The following is a 19,255-nucleotide window of genomic DNA, read 5'->3' as shown; positions in this document are numbered from 1 at the left end:
CAGGTAAAAACCACACTCTCCAAAGCCAAAAACACAGCATCCATGGGACCAGACAACATTCCAGACTGCATTCTACACAAACTACAGCACGAAATGGCACCCCACCTAAGTACCATGTTCAATCATAGCCTCACCTCAGGCTTTGTGCCTGCTGAATGGCGCACAGCAACGGTTATCCCACTCCACAAGGGGGGAGCCACCACAGACCCCGGGAACCACCGCCCCATTAGCCTGACAAGCCTGGTCTGCAAGGCCATGGAACGTATCATGGAACTTATAATCAAAGACATTGGTAATCTCCAAACTCTGGATCCCACCCAGTTCAGGTTTTTAAAAGGCATATCATGTCTCCTAAACCTGATAGACTTCTTTGAAGCAGTCACCAAAGCCATAGACAAGGGTAAGGTGGTTCACACAGCCTATCTAGAGCTTGCCAAGGCTTTCAACACCATCCCCCACTCTGGAATTATAGATAAACTCACTAAACTAGGTATAAATCCCTATGTCACAAGATGGGTTGCCAACTGGCTCACTGACAGAACCCACACTGTGAAAGTAGCAGACTCCAAATCCGCCTTCAGACCAGTGACAAGTGGAGTACCACAGGGTTCAGTCCTGGGTCCTCTCCTGTTTGGTATCTACTTCACTGAAGTACAGACTAACACAGAAGGTCTTTGGCTAATGAAATTCACAGATGACTGCAAAGTAGGTGCCATAAATCGAAACTCCTAATGTGGACATCCTACAAAAGGGCCTCACTGAGACAGATGCCTGGTGTCAAAGCCATGGCCTCAAGCTCAGTGCCAAAAAGTCCCTGGTCATCCCCTTTGGTAAAAACTCTGTACCCATGAACTACAACATAGGCGGTAGTATGCTTAACACTGAAAGTGTGATAAAAGACCTTGGGACACAGGTGGACAGTAGTCTCCTTTGATAATCACATCGCCACAGTAGTCAGAAAATCCTTCTACGTGGCACACCTCATCACAAAAGGTTTCTCATCCAGAAAAAAAAAAAAAAAAAAAAAAAAAGAGAGATGTCATTGTTCCCCTCTACTCATCACTCATTAGACCCATTATAGAGTACAATGCCCCTTTTGGTATGTACCTCACAAGACATCTACAACAACTAGAAAGGCCGCAGAAATACCTCACAGAGAGGATTATCAGCCTCAAACAGATGCCCTATGCAGAGAGTCTCAAAAAACTCCAGCTTTACTCAGTTGCATATCGCCTACTCAGAGGTGATCTCTGCCTAACATACAAAGCTATGTCAAATCCAGAGCTGTTGGACATGCTCCACTTAAAGAAATCCCAATCCCTCCGAGCTACATGCTCTAGGGACCTAAACCTCGTCACCACAATAAACAGAAAATGCTGGAGGGATAGATTCCTGTCCCAGAGACTTCCCATATTCTGGAATAAACTACCTAACTATATCAAACAAAGCTCCTCATTAGCACTCCAAGAAAAATCTTGATTGGATGGGAAATAGTAAAAATTCACCCCGGGGATCAACTCTGTGGCTCTGCTCGACAGTGGCACAGGAAAATAATTTTCTTGGGTGGAAAAAGCCAGGGTACCTTTTTGGCTGGGCTTGTATAGGCCCCAGGGATGATAGCTTAGTACCTACATATGAACCTATGAACTGGCGGTAAAGCTCTCTCCAACCAAGACTGAACTTGGCAGTCATGAGGAGAAGGTAAACATTTGCACCACACCACACATCAGTCTCACAATCTACACCACCAAAATCCACACACAGCAACACAAAAACATTCGCAGAGGCTCTCAATAATAATCTAAGCATCAGAGACCTCCAAAGCAGAAACGCAAGCAACCTCAATCCCCCAACACAACTCAAATGACACATAGCCCACAGACTCAGTGTGCCACTCAACCACAGCCAATAAGGCAAAACAACGTACCCAACACTCTGGTCATAGGTGACTCTATAGTCAGGCACACTGATGTCCCACTCACCAGGCTAAACAAGGAGAAGGTTACTGTCAGCTGCCTGTCAGGTGTCAGGATCCGCCACATAACCCACGCACTCAGGTCACTCCACAACAAATACAAATATGACTCTGTCATTGTCCATGTTGGTGTGAATGACCGGAGATGCATCTCCCTGGACTACATGAAGAGAGACATGGAAGAGCTCTCCGATCTTGTAGCCCAGGCAGGTATGACCCTAGCCCCGAGTAGCATTCTGCCATCACCCAGAATGATACCACAGTACAAAGACAAAATGATTGACTTCAACAATTGGCCAAGCTTCTGGTGTCATTCTAAGGGGATCCAGTATCTGTCTGCTTGGGATGACATGGTCGACAGACCATGATGCTTTGCCACAGATGGCCTGCACCGGTCGCCCCTGGGATTCCAGATACTGGCTAAGGCTCTTGCTGCCCCTATAGTGCCTTTTTTAGTCAGGGTTCAAATAAATTCACCACCATAATAGGAACAGGCAAGCAAAAACTGAGGGTAATGCTACTCAATGCTAGAAGTCTAAATCTCAAAATGCACTCACTCGAGGCACTCCTTAAAATGGAGAACATCTATATCTGTGCAGTGACTGAGACCTGGTTCAAGGCTCCAGAGAGCACCCCTGCACTACCAGGCTATAACTCATACCACACTTTTAGGCCATGTAAGCTGGACCGGAACACCAAAGGCAGAGGCGTGTCCATATTCATTAAGGATATCCACAACTCCAGGCTAGTTGCTCAGCATAATGCATCCGAGGTTATCCAAGTGCAACTAACTCTTGGCAAAACTGCAATCCAAATTGTAGCTTGCTACAGATCCCCCACCATGCTCCAGGATTCCCTCTCCACTTTTCTTGTTGTACTGGAAAATATTAGGGTTCAACCAAACACCCTAATAATGGGCGACTTCAACTATCCCACCATTAACTGGGAAAACTACTAGTGTACCAACTCCTTAGCTTAACGCTTTCTGGAATTCAAACTCCAATGCCCTAAATCAACTTATCTACACCCCCACCAGGGTCAACAATATCCTAGACCTAGTCATTACCAACAGGAGTAATGGGTGTTCCACACCTTAAGTCAACACCTCGTTGGTCCGATCCGATCATAAGCTTATCACCCTTGATATCCACATCCCGCCCCCACCCCCCATTAAGGAAACCAGAGTAAAAAATTTCTCCAGAGTAAAAAATTTCTCCAAAGCCAACTTCATGCTTCTTAAGACAGAAGCGGTGAACTTTATGACACCCATGCAGATGGGCAATACAGTTACGACTACTGAATCCTACACAGATGCACTCTACAAGCACTTACACAAGTGCATGTATTGTGCTATCCCAAACAGAACCAAGACGCTATCCTCCAAAAAAAGGAAGCCAATCTGGTGGTCCTCTGCCATAAACAAACTGTACAACAGGAAACTGTTGCAAAAGAGAATAAAATTCCATGGGTGGAGGAGCTCCCTGGTCAGCCTCAGTAAGAAGCTGAGATTCCTTATAAAATCCTCCAAAGCTAGCTATGAAAACAAAATCGCCACTAAATCCAAGGACAACCACAAAGCATTCTATAGCTGTCAAGAATCTAGATGGCAACACCCAGATCTGCTCTGAGTTACAGCACAAAGGCACGAAAATTACAGAACCAACTGATATTGCCAGCATCCTGGCAGATAGGTTCAGTGCTAACTTTACCCCCCCCCTCACCCCCTGAAGGGCCCATACCTATACAGGAAGAATGCAGAGTCCCTGTAATCACAACTACGCAGGTAAAAGCTGCACTCTCTAAAGCCAAAAACACAGCATCCATGGGACCGGACAACATTCCAGGCTGCGTTTTACACTAACTTAAGAACGAACTGGCTCCCCACTTAAGCACCATGTTCAATAATAGCCTCGCATCTGGCTTTGGGCCCATTGAATGGCGCACAGCAACAGTTATCCCACTCCACAAAGGGGGAGCCACCACTGATTCCAGGAACCATCGACCTATTAGCCTGACGAGTCTGGTTTGCAAGGCCATGGAACTCAGACACTGGTAACCTCCAAACTCTGGATCCCACCCAGTTCAGGTATGTGAAAGGCAGATCATGCCTCCTGAACCTGATCTACTTCTTTAGGCAGTCACCAAAGCCGTGGATGAGGGTAAGGTGGTTCATACAGCCTATCTTGACCTCGCCAAGGCTTTTGACATCATCCTCCATTCTGGAATTTTAGCCAAACTCACTAAACTAGGTATAAATCCCTATGTCACAAAATGGGTTGACAACTGGCTCTCTGACAGAACCCACACTGTAAAAGTTGCAGACTCCAAATCTGACCTCAAAGCAGTGACAAGTGGAGTACCACAGGGTTCCATCCTGGGACCTCTCCCGTTTGGTATCTACTTCTCTGAAGTACAGGCTAACACAGGAGGCCTCTGGCTAAAGAAGTTTGCAGATGACTGCAAACTAGGAGCCATAGTCAAGTCCCCAAATGATGTGGACATCCTACAGAATGGCCTCAGAGACAGATGCCTGGTGTCAGAGCCATGGCCTCAAGCTCAATGCCAAAAAAGTGCAGCGTCATCCCCTTTGGTAAAAACTCTGTACCCGTGAACTACCACAGAGGCAGCAATCTACTTAACACCGAATGCGTGATAAGAGACCTTGGGACCCAGGTGGACAGTAGTCTCTCCTTTGATAGTCACATCACCACAGTAGTCAAGAAGTCCTTGTATGTGGCACACCTCATCATAAAAGGGTTCTCATCCAGGAAAAAAAAAAAAAAAAAAAAAGATGTCCTTGTTCCCCTCTACTCGTCACTCTTTAGACCCATTATAGAGTACAATGTCCTTTTGGGATGTACCTCACAAGACATCTGCAGCAGCTGGAAAGGCCACAGAAGTACCTCACAAAGAGGATTACTGGCCTCAAACAAATGCCCTACAGTGACCGCCTCAAAAAACTCCAGCTTTACTCAGTAGCACATCGCCTACTCCGAGGTGATCTCTGCCTAACATATAAAGCTATGTCACACCCAGAGCTGTTGGACATGCTACACCTAAAGAAATCCCAATCCCTCCAAGCTACATGCTCTAGGGACCTAAACCTTGTCACCACAATAAACAGGACACACTGGAGGGATAGATTCCTGTCCCAGAGACTTCCTATACTCTGGAACAAGCTACCCATCTATGTCAAGCAAAGTTCTTCATTAGCACTCAAGAAAAATCTTGATGAGTGGATGGGAAATGCACCCCGGGAATCACTTCTGTGTCTCTGCTCAACAGTGGCACAGGAAAATAACTTCTTGGGTGGCGTAAGCTATGGAACCTTGCTGGCTAGGCTTACGTAGGCTCTTGGGCCGATAGCCTAGTACCTACAAAACATGCCTTTTATTACACCCCCCACATATGGACATGAAGTGTTCAACTGCTGGGCTCAATTTCTACTCTCCCCTATATGCTCCATAATCCTCACCTTTACTTTCCTTTTTGTTTGCCCTATATACCATTTCACCTGTTCACACTCTCAATTTATAATATAAACACCCTGTGAATTACAATTATATGTTTTTCTGGCCTTACACCTTTTACCATTTATTTTGGATCCATCAAGATTCCTCACCCTATTGCACACACTGCAGTTTCCACATGACCGCATGCCTACCCTTCCTACATTCTTTATGATTTCACCATCTCCACTTAATATTTCCTTCACGTTAGCAAATCTACCACAAGAGAAAGTTTTATGCTCAAGGAAGAGATCTCCTACACTCATATCCTCTTTTACCATATACCAGAAGTTCCTCATAATTTTCTCAACTCTCTAAGTGGTGAAAATGTAGTCACAAAATACAAATTTATCTTCACCAGTCATTTCCTGAACAAAGGCTTTGTTTTAATTTCTATTTGTTTCCTTATCCCTCCAATTTTGCCCTGAGTAACTTCTCTATTCTTCTCACCTTTTTGGTCCCTAAAACTTCATCCCTTGCACCTACTAGAAGGTGTTCAGGGTAACCCCTACATTTCAATCTCTCAAAGGCCTCTACTGCTATTCTTTTGAGAGATCTCTGTGGGCAAGCTGATAACAAGTAATGTGACTGTGCACTAAAAATACAGGTAGCGGTGTGTTGGTTATCATACAGTGGAAATTGGTCTTACGATTGCAAGTTATTCAGCCTCATCATCCTTTTTCCCCATTTTCTACATGGGGCTGGGGTGTCGTGTCAACTGCCATGTCTATTCAATGCCACTCTCCTACCTCTCAACACTCATGCTTGACTGTTGCAGGTCTGTTTTCAAACAATCCATCTATGTCCTTACTGAAAACGCTTATTTCTTCTTGCCTTCTTCCTGTCTGTCCCAATCTTCTTTACCAGATTGCTTTCTACTTTTCTGCACATGTGCCTGAACTACGGATAAAAATATATGACAAGGGGATGTTATAAATACTGAGTATTTTGACAGTGAGATTAAACATTTATGGCAAGATTATTTATTTTATTTAAATTTGTTGACCGGGAGTGTCCGACTGGACGTAGGTCCATTTTCAGCGGAGGCCCGGGGAGAAAAGCTCCACAGTTAAAATAAACAGACAGTATATACATTCGATTACATAGTGAACAATCTACATAGCAATTACTTACAACATATTTACAGATGAAGAACATAGTACATCAGTAGACAACCAGAATCTTTATCTGTGAAGTGCATACCAGACATTAACAAATGTTACAAGAAGAAGTTTGTGCTGTATAATAAGTACTGGCTTATGAGCATCTGAGCTTGCTATAATCAAGGTAGTTAGTGGAGTGGAAAGAAAGGTAGTGGTTGGATGGGGTGGATGATATTAGAGTGTGAGTTGCAAGGGCATAGTCAGCATGTTTTTAGTTGCGATTTTAGTAAAGTTTTGAAGTGGGTGCCTGATGGTATGGAGGTAAGTGTGGGTGGGAGTGAGTTCCATAATTTGGCTATGGTGCAAGAGAATAGTGCTTCACCAGCAGAGTTATTGGCTTTAGTGATCTGCAAGTTTTTGCTGCTGGATCTTAGTGGTCTGGTGGTGCAATAGGGTTGGAGTAGATTCTGGAGGGATGGGACATTTAGTGGATGGTTTAATAGTTTGGGGGCGAGTTGATACCACTGAAGGAGGTGAGGGAGCTCAAGCCAGTCCAGTTCAGCAAGTGAGAAACAGTGGTGACTACGGTAGGTTAAGATCATTTAACAATGAGAAATTTTTAGGAGACATGGGCTTATTGGGGTCAGTTTTCAAAGAAAAATGTAAGGTTATATTTGATGGTTCAAAAGAAGAAAGGAAGAGGCATGCTAAATACAGGGGTATGTTGGAAAGTATGAATAGGTTACTGAAAGAAGGTACTTTATTTGGAAAGAGAGTTGTATGAAGAAACTTGATTACAAATCAAAAGGCAGACATTTATGGATCAGCATTAGATTATAGGAACAGGAGTCTTTTTTTAATCCAAGTGGATTAAGGACAAGGAAAATCTTATTAAAGTACTGGTTGCAGAGAATGTAAGGGGAGGGGGTCATGAAAATAGTGTATTATTATTTTCGGTAAGTATTTTCTTATGGGAAAATGGATTGAGGGTTGGGGTAAAGTCAAACAATTTGAAGATGACATGTTGAATGATTTGAAGAAATTTGTTACTTTGCAAGAAATGCTGGAACTGTTGCAAGAAAATGATGGTAGTGTTACAAGTGATAAATATTACTTTAGTAGTGGGTCTGGATGGGATTAGGTATGGAACGTGTAAGGGTGCAAATAATGAAAGGAAACATTTGTAAGTGTTTTGAAAGGAACAGATGGAAATGGGTGTTAAAAAAATAAGGTGTGGGAGGGAATATTGAAATTAATATGGAAGAATGGTGATTGGAAGGATATTACAACTGGGAGACCAATAACTGAGTAATACACATTATTAATGAAAGTGATGCAAAAGAGGTTTGCTTTACATGGGAATATTACTGAAGGATTGTATATAATCAAAGATAGAGTCAGGAAATGTTATGGTTGGTTAGAGAGACAGTGGATAATGTAATATCTAGGCAAAGTGAAGTAAAAATGATGGTGGATGATGGTGTGAAGCAGACAGTTATGCGAAATAATGAAGGCATATAGCATTAGAAGAAGAGTGCGGCAACTGTTGAATTATGTTTATAGTGAAAGTTTGTTGAAAATATTGGTAAAAAGTAAATCAAGTCAGGGATAGAGTTTAAGAGAGGTGTTGGGCAAGGCAGTCCAATGAGTGGAGTGTTTTTCACAATGATAATTAATGCAATTTCTTGGCAAGTGTACGGAAGTCATGGGGACACAAACTTTAATATTAAGGATGAGGTAAAGATTCTAGTTTGGAGTTCTTATCTGGATGATTTAGCTATTATAGCTAAATAGAAGATATGGATGAAAGTAGTATTGAAGTACTTGAGTAAAAAACAGCCGCAAACACTGTAAATCCACAGAAAGAAGTCAGGAATCCACACAAAGTAGAGTTTAGTGCTTTCATCTCTTTATTAGAAACTTCATCAGAATAATCAGTACAAGCAACCCCACCCTTAAATACATCTCCCACAGCATTAATGACATTTCCTGTAGATGATGAATGCAGAATAAAATCCATATTAAAAGTGGTAACACTTATTTCACAATATCTATTCATTTAAAACATAGTAATAATGTTTCATACTTGAATACAAGCGTATATAGATACACTTAAATATCCAGCCACATATTTACAAATAAAACTCTGCTTTTAACCTTAAAATCAATATGGACATAGCACTATTCAAGCCAGGATACTCGAGGCATTTGCCATCTCATTTCCTTCGTTTCCCTAAACGATTTCTTGAAATTGAGATGGCAAATGCCTCCGAGTATCCTGGCTTGAATAGTGCTATGTCCATCAGTTCGATTTTAAGGTTAAAAGCAGAGTTTTATTTATAAATAGGTGTCTGAATATTTAAGTGCATCTGTATACACATATATATTCAAGTATGAAACATTGTTACTATGTTTTAAATGAATAGAGATTTTGAAAGTAGTGTTACCACTTTAAATATGGATTTTATTCTGCATGCATCATAGACAGGAAATTATGTCATTATTAATGCTGTGGGAGATGTATTTAAGAGTGGGGTTGCTTGTACTGATTATTCTGATGAAGTTTCTAATAAAAAGAGACAAAAGCGCTAAACTCCACTTTGTGTCGACTCCTGACTTTTCTCAGGATTTACAAGTATTGAAGTACATTTATTGGATTGTGTAGGATTAATGTTTGGACAAGGAAAAAGGGAAAGATTAGGAAATGTGGTGAAAATGGATGGTGTGCAGTTTTATATGTCATGAATTTCAGTTCAGGGTATTAGGTTTGGCAGGAAGAAAGTGAAAATAGAACAATGCAAGCATGTTTGAAGGAAATTAGGGGACATTTGTCTTTGGAAGAGGTTTAGGTTGTCATTTGTTAAGATGGATTTATTAATTCAGTTATGTTAGGGGAATTAGGTTACCTGCCTGGACCATATCTTCAGTTAAAAAAGAATTTTTGCAGATAATGGAAAAGATTATTTGGGTTCATAGGTGTGTACTAGGCTAATGACCCTGGAGCCTTTACAAGCCTAGCCCATAGAAGTGCCCTGGCATTGTGCCATGCCTCTGGATGTTAGTTCAAAGTGTCTATCAAGTAGAGCCACTGGAGTGATCCATGGGCTGAACTTTCTATTACAGACAGCGAGGTGCTCTGCTTGACATGTATGGGAAGTCTATTCCAGTGCATGGGCAGTCTCTGGGTGAGGAACCTGTCCCTCCAGCATGTTCTATTGATTGTGGTAATGAGGTTGAGGTCTCTGGAGCATGTGGTGTGGAGGGATTGGGATTTCTTTAGATGTAGCATTTCTAACAGAGCTGGGTCAGACATGGCTTTGTAAGTCAAGCAGAGATCACCTCTAAGTAGGCAATATGAGACAGAGAATAGCTGGAGTCTTTTGAGTCTGTCCATGTAGGACAGGTGTTAAACGCCTAGGATCCTCTTCCCGAGGTACTTTTGTGGCCTCTCCAGCTGCTGCATGCGTCTAGTGAGGTACAGGCCAAATGGGGAATTATACTCTATGACTGGTCTAATGAGGGAAGAGTAGAGAGACAATGACCTCTTTCTCCCCTGGATGCAAAACCCTTGGTAATGAGATGTGCCACATAGAAGGACTTTCTGACCACAGTGGCAATGTGGTAGTTGAAGGAGAGGTTGCCGTCAGCCTGCATCCCCAGATCTCTTATAATGCCTTCAGTGGGCTCCCATCGATGTGGTAATTAGTGAGAACTGAGTTTTTACCAAAGGGGATGATGACGCATTTTTTTGGCATTAAGGCCATGGTTTTGACACCAGTCATTGGTCTCAGTGAGGCCTTTCTGTAGGATGTCTGCATCACTTGGGGAGTTAATAATGGCTCCCAGTTTGCAGTCATCTGCAAGCTTGGCCAGAGTCCCTTTGTGTTGGCCTGGACTTCTGAGAAGTAGATGCTGAACAGGAGAGGAGCCAGGACCGATCCCTGTGGGATTCCCCTCGTGACTGGCTGGCAGTCTGACTTGGATTACAATACTTCACACTGCGTTCTGCGAGCCAATCTGCAACCCACCTAGTGATATAGGGATTGATGCCTAGTTTAGTGACTTTATCAATAATTCCTGAGTGAGGAATGGTATCAAACGCCTTGGCCAGATCTAGGTAGGCTGTATGCACCGCCTTACCTTCATCTACAGCCCTGGTGACCAACTCAGTCAACCCGGTTGAGCAGGCATGATCTCCTTTTCACAAAGCCAAATTGTGAGGAGTCTAGAGTTTGGAGATTTCCTATACCTTTGTTAATCAGGTCCATGGTGATGTGCTCCATAGCTTTACATATCAGACTCATCAGGCTAATGGGGGAATAATTCCCAGGGTCTGTAGTCACTCCCCCTTTATGGAGAGGGATGACTGTAGCAGTGCATCATTCGGCAGGAACAAAGCCTGAGGTGAGGCTGTGACTGAACAGGGCACACGGATGTGGTGCCAGTTCACTTTGTAGTTTATTTAGAACACAGCCAGGGATATTATCAGGTCCCTTGGAAGCTGTATTCAGGTCCCTTGGAAGCTGTATTCTTGGTCTTGGTCAATGCAACTTTAACCTGCATTGCAGTAATGCTGGGTGCCTGGCATTCTTCTGGTATTGTGTGATTGGTCCTTTAGTAGGGGAAGAGGCCAGTATGTTGGCAATATCTGTTGGCTCAGTCTAGGAGGTACCATTGTGCAGTAACTGAGAGCAAATATGGGTATTGCCGTGGAGGTTCTGGATAGAACTATAGAAGGCTTTGCGATTCTTTTTAGTCTCTGCCACAATTCTGCCTTCATAGCTGGCTTTAGAGGATTTGATGAGGCATCTCAACTTTTTGTTGAGGCTAATAAGGGAGTTTTTCCAGACTTGGGACTTCAACTTTTTCTGCAACAGTTTCTTCCTTCTGTTATAATGGCAGGGGACCACCAGATTGGCTTCCTTTTTTTTTGGAGGAGAGCATCTTGGCTCTGTTGGGTATGGCTAGTTCCATGCATTTATATACATGTTCGTACAGTGCATTGGTATACGATTTGGCAGTCATGCAGCTATTTTCTATTGGCATGGGTGCTGTGAAGTTAGCCACCTCTGTTTTTCAGAAGTCCAAAGTCAGCTTTGGAGAAGATTTTTAAGGTGGTTACCTTTGCGGGAGGTGTGGGGAAGATGTGGATTTCCATGGTGATTAGTTTATGGTCAGGTCTGACCAGGGAGGGATTGACTATTGGTGTAGAGCAACGGTCGCCCATGTTAGTAATAACCAGGTTAAGGATGTTGCTTCCTCTAGTGGGGGGTCAGAATGAGCTTGTCCAGGACATTGGAACTGATGAATTCCAGGAAGCATCGGGCCAGTATATTAGTGGTCTAGTAGTTTTTCCAGTTGATGGAGGGGTAGTTGAAGTCTCCTAGTAAGACAGTGTTGTGTTGGGACCTTGATAGATTCCAGGGTGCTTAGGAACATGGAGTGAGAGTCTGGGGACATGGTTGGGGACCTATAGCAGGCTATGACCTGGATCACCGTCTTACCCAATGTTAGTTGTACCTGAAGTATCTCAGATGCATTATGCCGGGCTACTAGTCTGGAAGTGTGCATATCCTTTATGAATATGGAGACACCACCGCCTTTGGAGCTTCAGTCCATGTTTCTGGGCCGAAAGGTGCGGAATGAGCTATAGCCTGGTAGCACAGGGGTGCTTTCTGTCATTTTAAACATGGTCTCCATTACAACACAAATGTAGATGTTTTCCATTTTGGAGGAGTGCTTTGAGCGAGTGCATCTTGAGATTTAGACTCCTAGCGATGAGCAGCCTGACCCTCAGATTACATTTATTTATAGCTTTACAGTGGTAATTTGGACCACCACCTAAAAAAGGCATTATAGTGGTGATAAGAGCCTTAGCCAGTGCCCAGAAACCCACGGGTGACAGATACAGGCCATCTCTGGCAAAGCATTGAGGTCAGTCAGTCCTGTCATCCCAAGCAGACATATACTGGATCCCCTTAAGAATGACACCAGAAACTTAACCAATTGTTGAAAATCATTTTTTGTTTGTACTGCAGTATCATTCTGGGTGATGGTAAGATACTGCTCAGGGCTAGTGTCATACCTACCTGGGCCACATAATCTGTGAGCTCCACCATGTCTTTTCATGTAGCCCAAGGAGGTGCGTCTCAAGTCATTCAAACCCACATGGACAAGGACAGACTCATACTTGAACTTATTGTCAAGTGACTTGAGTGAGTGTGTCGGATTCTGTCATCTGATAGACAGCTGACCATCACCTTCTTATTCAACCTAGTGAGTGGGACATCTGTGTGCCTCACTATTGAGTCACATATGATTAGTGTATTGGGGAAGGTGTTTAGCCTTAGGGGCTTAGGTTGAGGGGCACACTGTGGAGGTGAACTATGTATCCTGTGGTTTGTGCTGTGTTGCAGTGGTCAAGTGAGTTTCTGTCTAGGAGGTCTCTGCTGTTTTAGTAAATTTCTATTGAGAACATCCGAGAAGGTGGGTGTGTGGTTTGTGTTTTTATGCGAGAGCTGTGATAGTGGGTGTTCTAGAGGGCTGTGTTCCATGTGGTGTGGTGCAGGTTTTGACCTTCTCCTCTTGACCAGCTAGTCTGGTCTTGGGTGGAGAGTGCAAAGCTTCCAATTTGGTGATATAAGTGCAGCTCTCACAAGTCTCGAGTGTTGGGAGTTGAGAAGAGGGTTGTCTGTGTACATGAGGCAGCTGCTACACTGCCTCAGAATGCCCAAGTGCACGAAGTTTATAGGAGAAAGCATAGGAAACTGCCTTTTAATCATGTCAGGAGGGGTGGTCATAACTAATTACTGGAGCTATTTCTGTAAAGAACGACTAGTGCTGATGCACTTAGGTGTGCTACAATAATAGCTACAAAAACCTGTTTAAGTGCAAACCAATTAGGCTATTTGAAGTGCAAGAGAGAAAGAACTAGCCAGATCGAAGGGAAAATGTGAAGAGCAGACTTTCTGGCACCAGTACTAATTTACCTCAGCTCAACACCACTGCACAGAGCTTAAACAAGCGCAAACCCATGCAAATATGGGCTGCCTAAACGGCCAATAAACTACAATTTCTGGGCCAGAAACCACTCCTCTTGTGGTAGATAGGCTATCCAGTGCTTACCATTCCCACTGATGAGCTAGAAGGCTTCCCTCCAACACAGAAAGGCTTGGGGGAGGGCTTCCCTCCAACACAGAAAGGCTTGGGGGAGGGGGGGGGGAGGCTCAGAAGCTTACAAACAGTCCTGAATACAGCAAATCTTCTGGACTAGATTAGTTACAAGAAAGGCAGGAAACAAGCTTAGAACTTTTTTTTTTAAACAGAAAAGCAGATAAACAGCACTAAAAACAATTCAAATGCAGTGCAAGCTAAGAACCTTTCACATTATGTTTAAACTAACTTTATGAGAAATAAGTACTTGTAAGCTAGGGAAAAGCATTTTCCTTGACCATCTCATGACTTATATCATTTAAATGGGAGTATAGTTTTTAATCAGAAAAGGTAAAAAAAAAAAAAAAAAAAAAAGTTGTTAAAATTGTTCAAAACTACTTTTGTTTCTGTGGAGAAACTGTTTATTTTACTTTTTGTGGCTGTGGGAAAAGTGTTTAAACTGCTTTTTATTACATTTGGGAAAAGTTAATGTTTTGTTTCTTTCCTGATTATTGCTGCTAAGCTTTCTTGGGAAACACACCATTTTCAGCTTGACCATGTAACAAACTACCATTCCCTCAGTCAGACCTTCCAGCTATAAAAAGAAAAAGATAGTTAAGAAGCCTAGGACAGCACAGCAAGCTGGTAATCTGCCTCAGTCACAGGTGGGTGAGACTGCTATGGCCAAAAACTGGTTCCTCAGACCACTTAGCCACAATGGTTTGGAGATTAGTCATCCTTAGTGGCTATTGGGGTTCTCTCAGTGGGCAAAGGAGAGCCTCTCTTGTTGGTCATGGGAGAATGGGCATGGAATGTGCCATTGCTTAATTAGAATGTTGTACCCTTCCCTGGGAAAGCTGTTCCTGGCAACACTGTGTCCGTTTTCCCTATCTTTCCTGACAAAATTAGTCAGGAAACTAAACATTTAGCTTTTTCTGTGTCAGTTACTCTAAACAGGAGTAATTTATTGGATTTGGTTCAATGTCCTGTGCAGGCTCTTGACCTTTCTTGCAGGGTGATTTCTGGAAAAAAGAAAAAAAAAAAAGGATTCCTCTTTCTCTGAAAGTTTCAAGAAGTGGAACGTGAAGAGATAGGTGCAGTGTTTTTCAGGTTTCTGGTTCATATTCTGAGGAGAGTGTGGTATTTGATTCTCCCTGTGAAGGATTCTTTCTCCAAGTATTTCCAGCACGAACCATTGTTTTTAGTGGGAAAATATTGAAGTTCTCGTTCCCTAAGTAAATGTTATGATTTGCTACAACTGGAATTTCCAGACCCCCTCGCTCATCCCAATCAGTATTGGAGGATGAGCTTGCCACAGCATGTGCTTTCCCCAGATAGTCAACCTGCTGCCCCTAGGAAAGTAGATAGAATGTATGATGTATCTCAGTCTTTCAAGTTTTTATATGCTAGTCCCAGACCTGCCCCAGCAGTTATAACTTTAGTTAATCCAGCTACTATTTTAATTCTAATCCTTCTTCTGATAAGGATGGAGGAAAAAGTGCATGCTTCTGCAACTTTGATTTTTTAGAATTCTGACCGGCCAAGCTCGTATGTTAAAATGTATACAGTCTAATTGCAAAAGTTTGAGGTATATTTTTGCTTCACTTTCCTCTTGTGAGGAAAATCTGCTTTGTGTAGTTTAGTTTCTTCTTCCATTTCTGAGGTCAGTACTCATGGTCTTGAAAAGTATTTATGACTTTGCAGATACCACTTCCATAGGTGCTGCCACTTGTACCATTTTAAAGAGGTTTGCCTCGGCTGCATTCTCAGAGCCTCCCAGAAAAGGACAAAACTAAAATTTTGAATTATTCCTTGTTTAGAGATTTAGTTTTTGGTATCTCTGCTGCAGATATTATCAAAAATGTTTTAAGAGATGTATGCTGATTCAGGGAATCTCTGACTTTTCAGCTGTCCTTTAATTATTCCAAAGGATTTTGTCTCCTTAGGCCTCATTTTTACTGACCCAGCCCCACATCCATGCTGGGTCTACCAGCCATCCTCCTAGTCCCTTGACTTAATCTGGGGGTTGCTGTTGCCTCTCATGGATCGTGATGGCATTCTGGGTACTTGGCTCTTTGTGCTTCTATCTGGTGTTTTTTTTTTTTTTGTTTTGTTTTTTTTAATTATTACTTTATTTGCCCTACCCATTTTCCACAGACAGGAGAGTAAGAGATCTGCTATACAGGCTGGGATTCCAGTTAACATTCAAAAGTCTTTTTTTTTTTTTTTTTTTTAACTCTGTCACACGATTATTTTTCTGGGGATTTGGCAAGGAATAAAATAAACAGTCACAGCAGAATGCTTGTAAGCAGTCATTTAAAATGCAATGGCAGAGAAATTCCAAAAAGAAAGCAGGATTCCCCAGGTCAACAAAGTCTGAATGTCCATTTGTCTCTTTGGCAACAGATTGTTTCAGACAAATGGGTCCTGGATGTGATCTATCTAGGATAGAAATGGCAGTGGAAGGATATCCCTCCCTTCCAGGGGATTCCTCCTCATCCACAAGATCAAAACTTCTCTCTCCTTCTGTTCCATGTCTTATGCTGTCTCAGGAGGTAATAGGAGCTGTTCCTCCTCCTCAATTTGGGAAAGGATTTTACTCAAGAATGTTTTTGTGTCTGAGAAAGAAAGAATGAAACAACATTACTGGAGATTACTTCTGGATCTTTCTTTCCTGAATCAGCTTGTGAAAGTGCACAAGTTCTAAACGCTTTCACTTCACACCTTGTCACCCTTTTTTCGGTTGGAGTTTTCTAGTAACCTTACATTTAAAAAGATGCATATTATGACATTGCTGTTCATCCAGATTTCAGACATGTCTTAAGATTTTTTGTATCTGGATCCCATTATCAGTTCCTTGCCTTACCCTTTGGACTATCAACTGCTCTAGGGGTATTCACAAAATGTCTCTCTTGTTATAGCCCATTGCAGGCTATAAAAAATCTACATTTTTTTCCATATTTAGATGACTCTCCTTAGCTTTGCAGTGTCTTTTCCAAAGTGCCAGAACTCTCTCAGCTGAGTGAGCTCTCTCCTACACAGGCTGCGATTCCAAGAAAAGAGAGTTGAAGGATTTTTTTTTTTTACTCTGTCGCAAAGGACTGTTTCTGGGATGCCTACTTGATAACTCAGTATAAAATATTTTTTTCTCCCACAGGAAAAATGGATCTGTATTAATTGTAGTCTAGAGGTTTTCCACTCAGACTGAAGATCTGATACAGTGAAGAAATATCTCAGGATTTTGAGCCACATGGCCTCCGTTGTTCTCGTGACACCTCTTGCAAGACTCCACATGGGAGAGATGAAATAGTATCTGAAATCTCTTGTCCCAGCATCAATGCCCATTGTCTTTTCAGATCTCAGTTCAAGGATTTGTGAAAAAGGAAATCACCTGGTGGAGACCTCAAAATTCTGAGAATCCACATCCCTCATTCTCCCCTCCTGCTCCAAAGCAGTCAGTTACAACAGATGCCTTAGACTTTGCTTGGGGGAGCAGGGTCAATAGAAATAAAAATGCAAGGCCTTATGAACAAGTAAGATGGACCAAAATAATCTGTTGTCCGCATGGTCTCTTCAAGCAGTTACCAATAATACCACAGTGCTGTAGTACATAAACAAGCAAGGGGGAAGCAGCTCTTACCCACTACACAGACTAGGAATGTTAGAATATGATATAGCACAATCTCACTCTACAAACATCTTACATTCCTTCTGAACAACATTGTATGGCAGACAGGTTGAGCAGAACTAAGGCAGACCCTCATGAATGGAAACTAAATAAGGGGGTCTTCCAAAATTTGATCCATTTGTGAGGAATTTCTCTGGTAGGCACTGGGAAAAGTCTGTTCTAGGACTCACGCAAGAAGGCGTAGAAAGCGGATGCATTTTAATTTCCTTAGAAATGTGCATGTATGCTTTTCCACTGTTCTTTTGAACATTCAGAAGGACTCCCAGAGATCTTTGTCGTGACTCCCTTCTGCCTAGGCAACAATGGTTCTTTTTGGAAATGGCCAGGGCTAATTGCCACAAGCTTCCTCACAGACTGGATATACTAACACAAGCTCGGGGGGGGGGGGTTCATACATCCCAAACAATTACAACCGACTGCTTCGATGATACATTTTAGGCACCTATTTTCTGAGGATGCACAGCAGATGGGAATGGAGGCAAAAAAAAACTGCCACTAGAAAATTATATATAAACAAACGGAAAAGTTTTTTTTGTCGGTGCCAACAAAAGAAGGACATGTGTTACAAGCTCTTATGGTGGGTCAGCCTGATCTCATCTCCTTCACAGACAGGGTTTCTTTGAGAACTAATCTTTATGCCTAAAGTGGTATAAATTTACTTCAAGCCAATCTATACATCTCCCAGTTTTCTTTTCTGAACCCAAAAATTAGGCAGAAATCATACTTAGTACCGCAACTGTTTGTGGACATCCAAAGTACTATCTTAACAGGACAAAATCTTTCTGAATGTAAGAAGGGGGGACACTGTCAAAGCAGACTATTTCCAAATGGTATTCTGAGGCTATTAACTCTTATTCCCACCACAACAAAACTATTCCAATCAGGGTCAAGGCTCATTATACCATGGCCTTGGCTTCACGTATGGCTTTTTGGAAAGGGATGGACTCAGTATTCTAAAAGCAGTAACTTGGTCCTCTGTGTATAATATTACAAAGCACTATAAAGTAGATTAATTTTCCATGTGTAAGACAGGCTTTGTTAAGACCATTTTCCAGGGCTCCTGGACCTTTCCCCTTCTACCTTACAGTTATTGTAAACTATGGTAACCTACCCATATAGCACAATATTCTACAGCAGTGAAGGATATAAAGAACAAGTACAGTTGTTAAAAAAAAAAAAAAAAAAAAAAAGACACCTTTCCATAACTGCAGGTGTTCGAATGATCACCAAGCAGTAGTCGATCCCTCCCTCCACCTTACCTTGTTTTCATTTGTTTTTATGCAAGAGTGTGGACATGTAGCTTTCTTTTCCTATCAATGTCTTCTTAGGGCTTAGTTTCCCCTCTCTCAGTTGGCATGAAAGCATTGAAGGGCTTGGCACCCAAACCTGTCTTTTTAGTCAGTTCAGCTTGAGCTAACAGTTTGGGCACATGAACCCATATAATTAAGGCTGCTGAAGCAGTGATCATTTGAACATCTACTGTTATGGTAAGTTTACTTACACAACTGTACTTTTTTATTAAGTGGATCCATGGGACAGGTTAGGTGAAGATACTAAAAAAAAAAATACAAGGAAGAAAATAAAGGTTGAAGAATAATTTGCAAGTACATGACATTGTGTGGAGGATGATTTTAGATAATCTTCCAGTTAAAGGACATATGGTTTGTAAGGTTATGTCAGAAAGGCTGTGCTGAATTTGTAATGTATTGAAACTTCAGAATTTTATGTTCGAGGGTTAAGATGGTTTAAGAGTGGATATTTGCAGAAAAAAATATTTGCAATATTAGTTGGGTGAGTGATGGATGAGAAAGGAAAATTTTGGAGTGAG

At 42.1% G+C, this 19,255-nt stretch overlaps 1 protein-coding gene across 1 annotated transcript in view; it reads right to left on the bottom strand.

Moving 5' to 3' along the window:
- Positions 1 to 19,255, bottom strand: part of FOCAD (focadhesin) — a 2,336,882-nt gene that overhangs the window by 2,293,877 nt on the left and 23,750 nt on the right. The window lies entirely within an intron of this gene.

The sequence above is a fragment of the Protopterus annectens genome, chromosome 2.part0 (assembly GCF_019279795.1).
Source record: "Protopterus annectens isolate FY-2018-M chromosome 2.part0, PAN1.0, whole genome shotgun sequence".
Taxonomy (NCBI): Eukaryota; Metazoa; Chordata; order Ceratodontiformes; family Protopteridae; genus Protopterus; species Protopterus annectens.
Note: the sequence above shows the minus strand (reverse complement) of the source record. Positions and strands in the feature narration are given on the sequence as shown.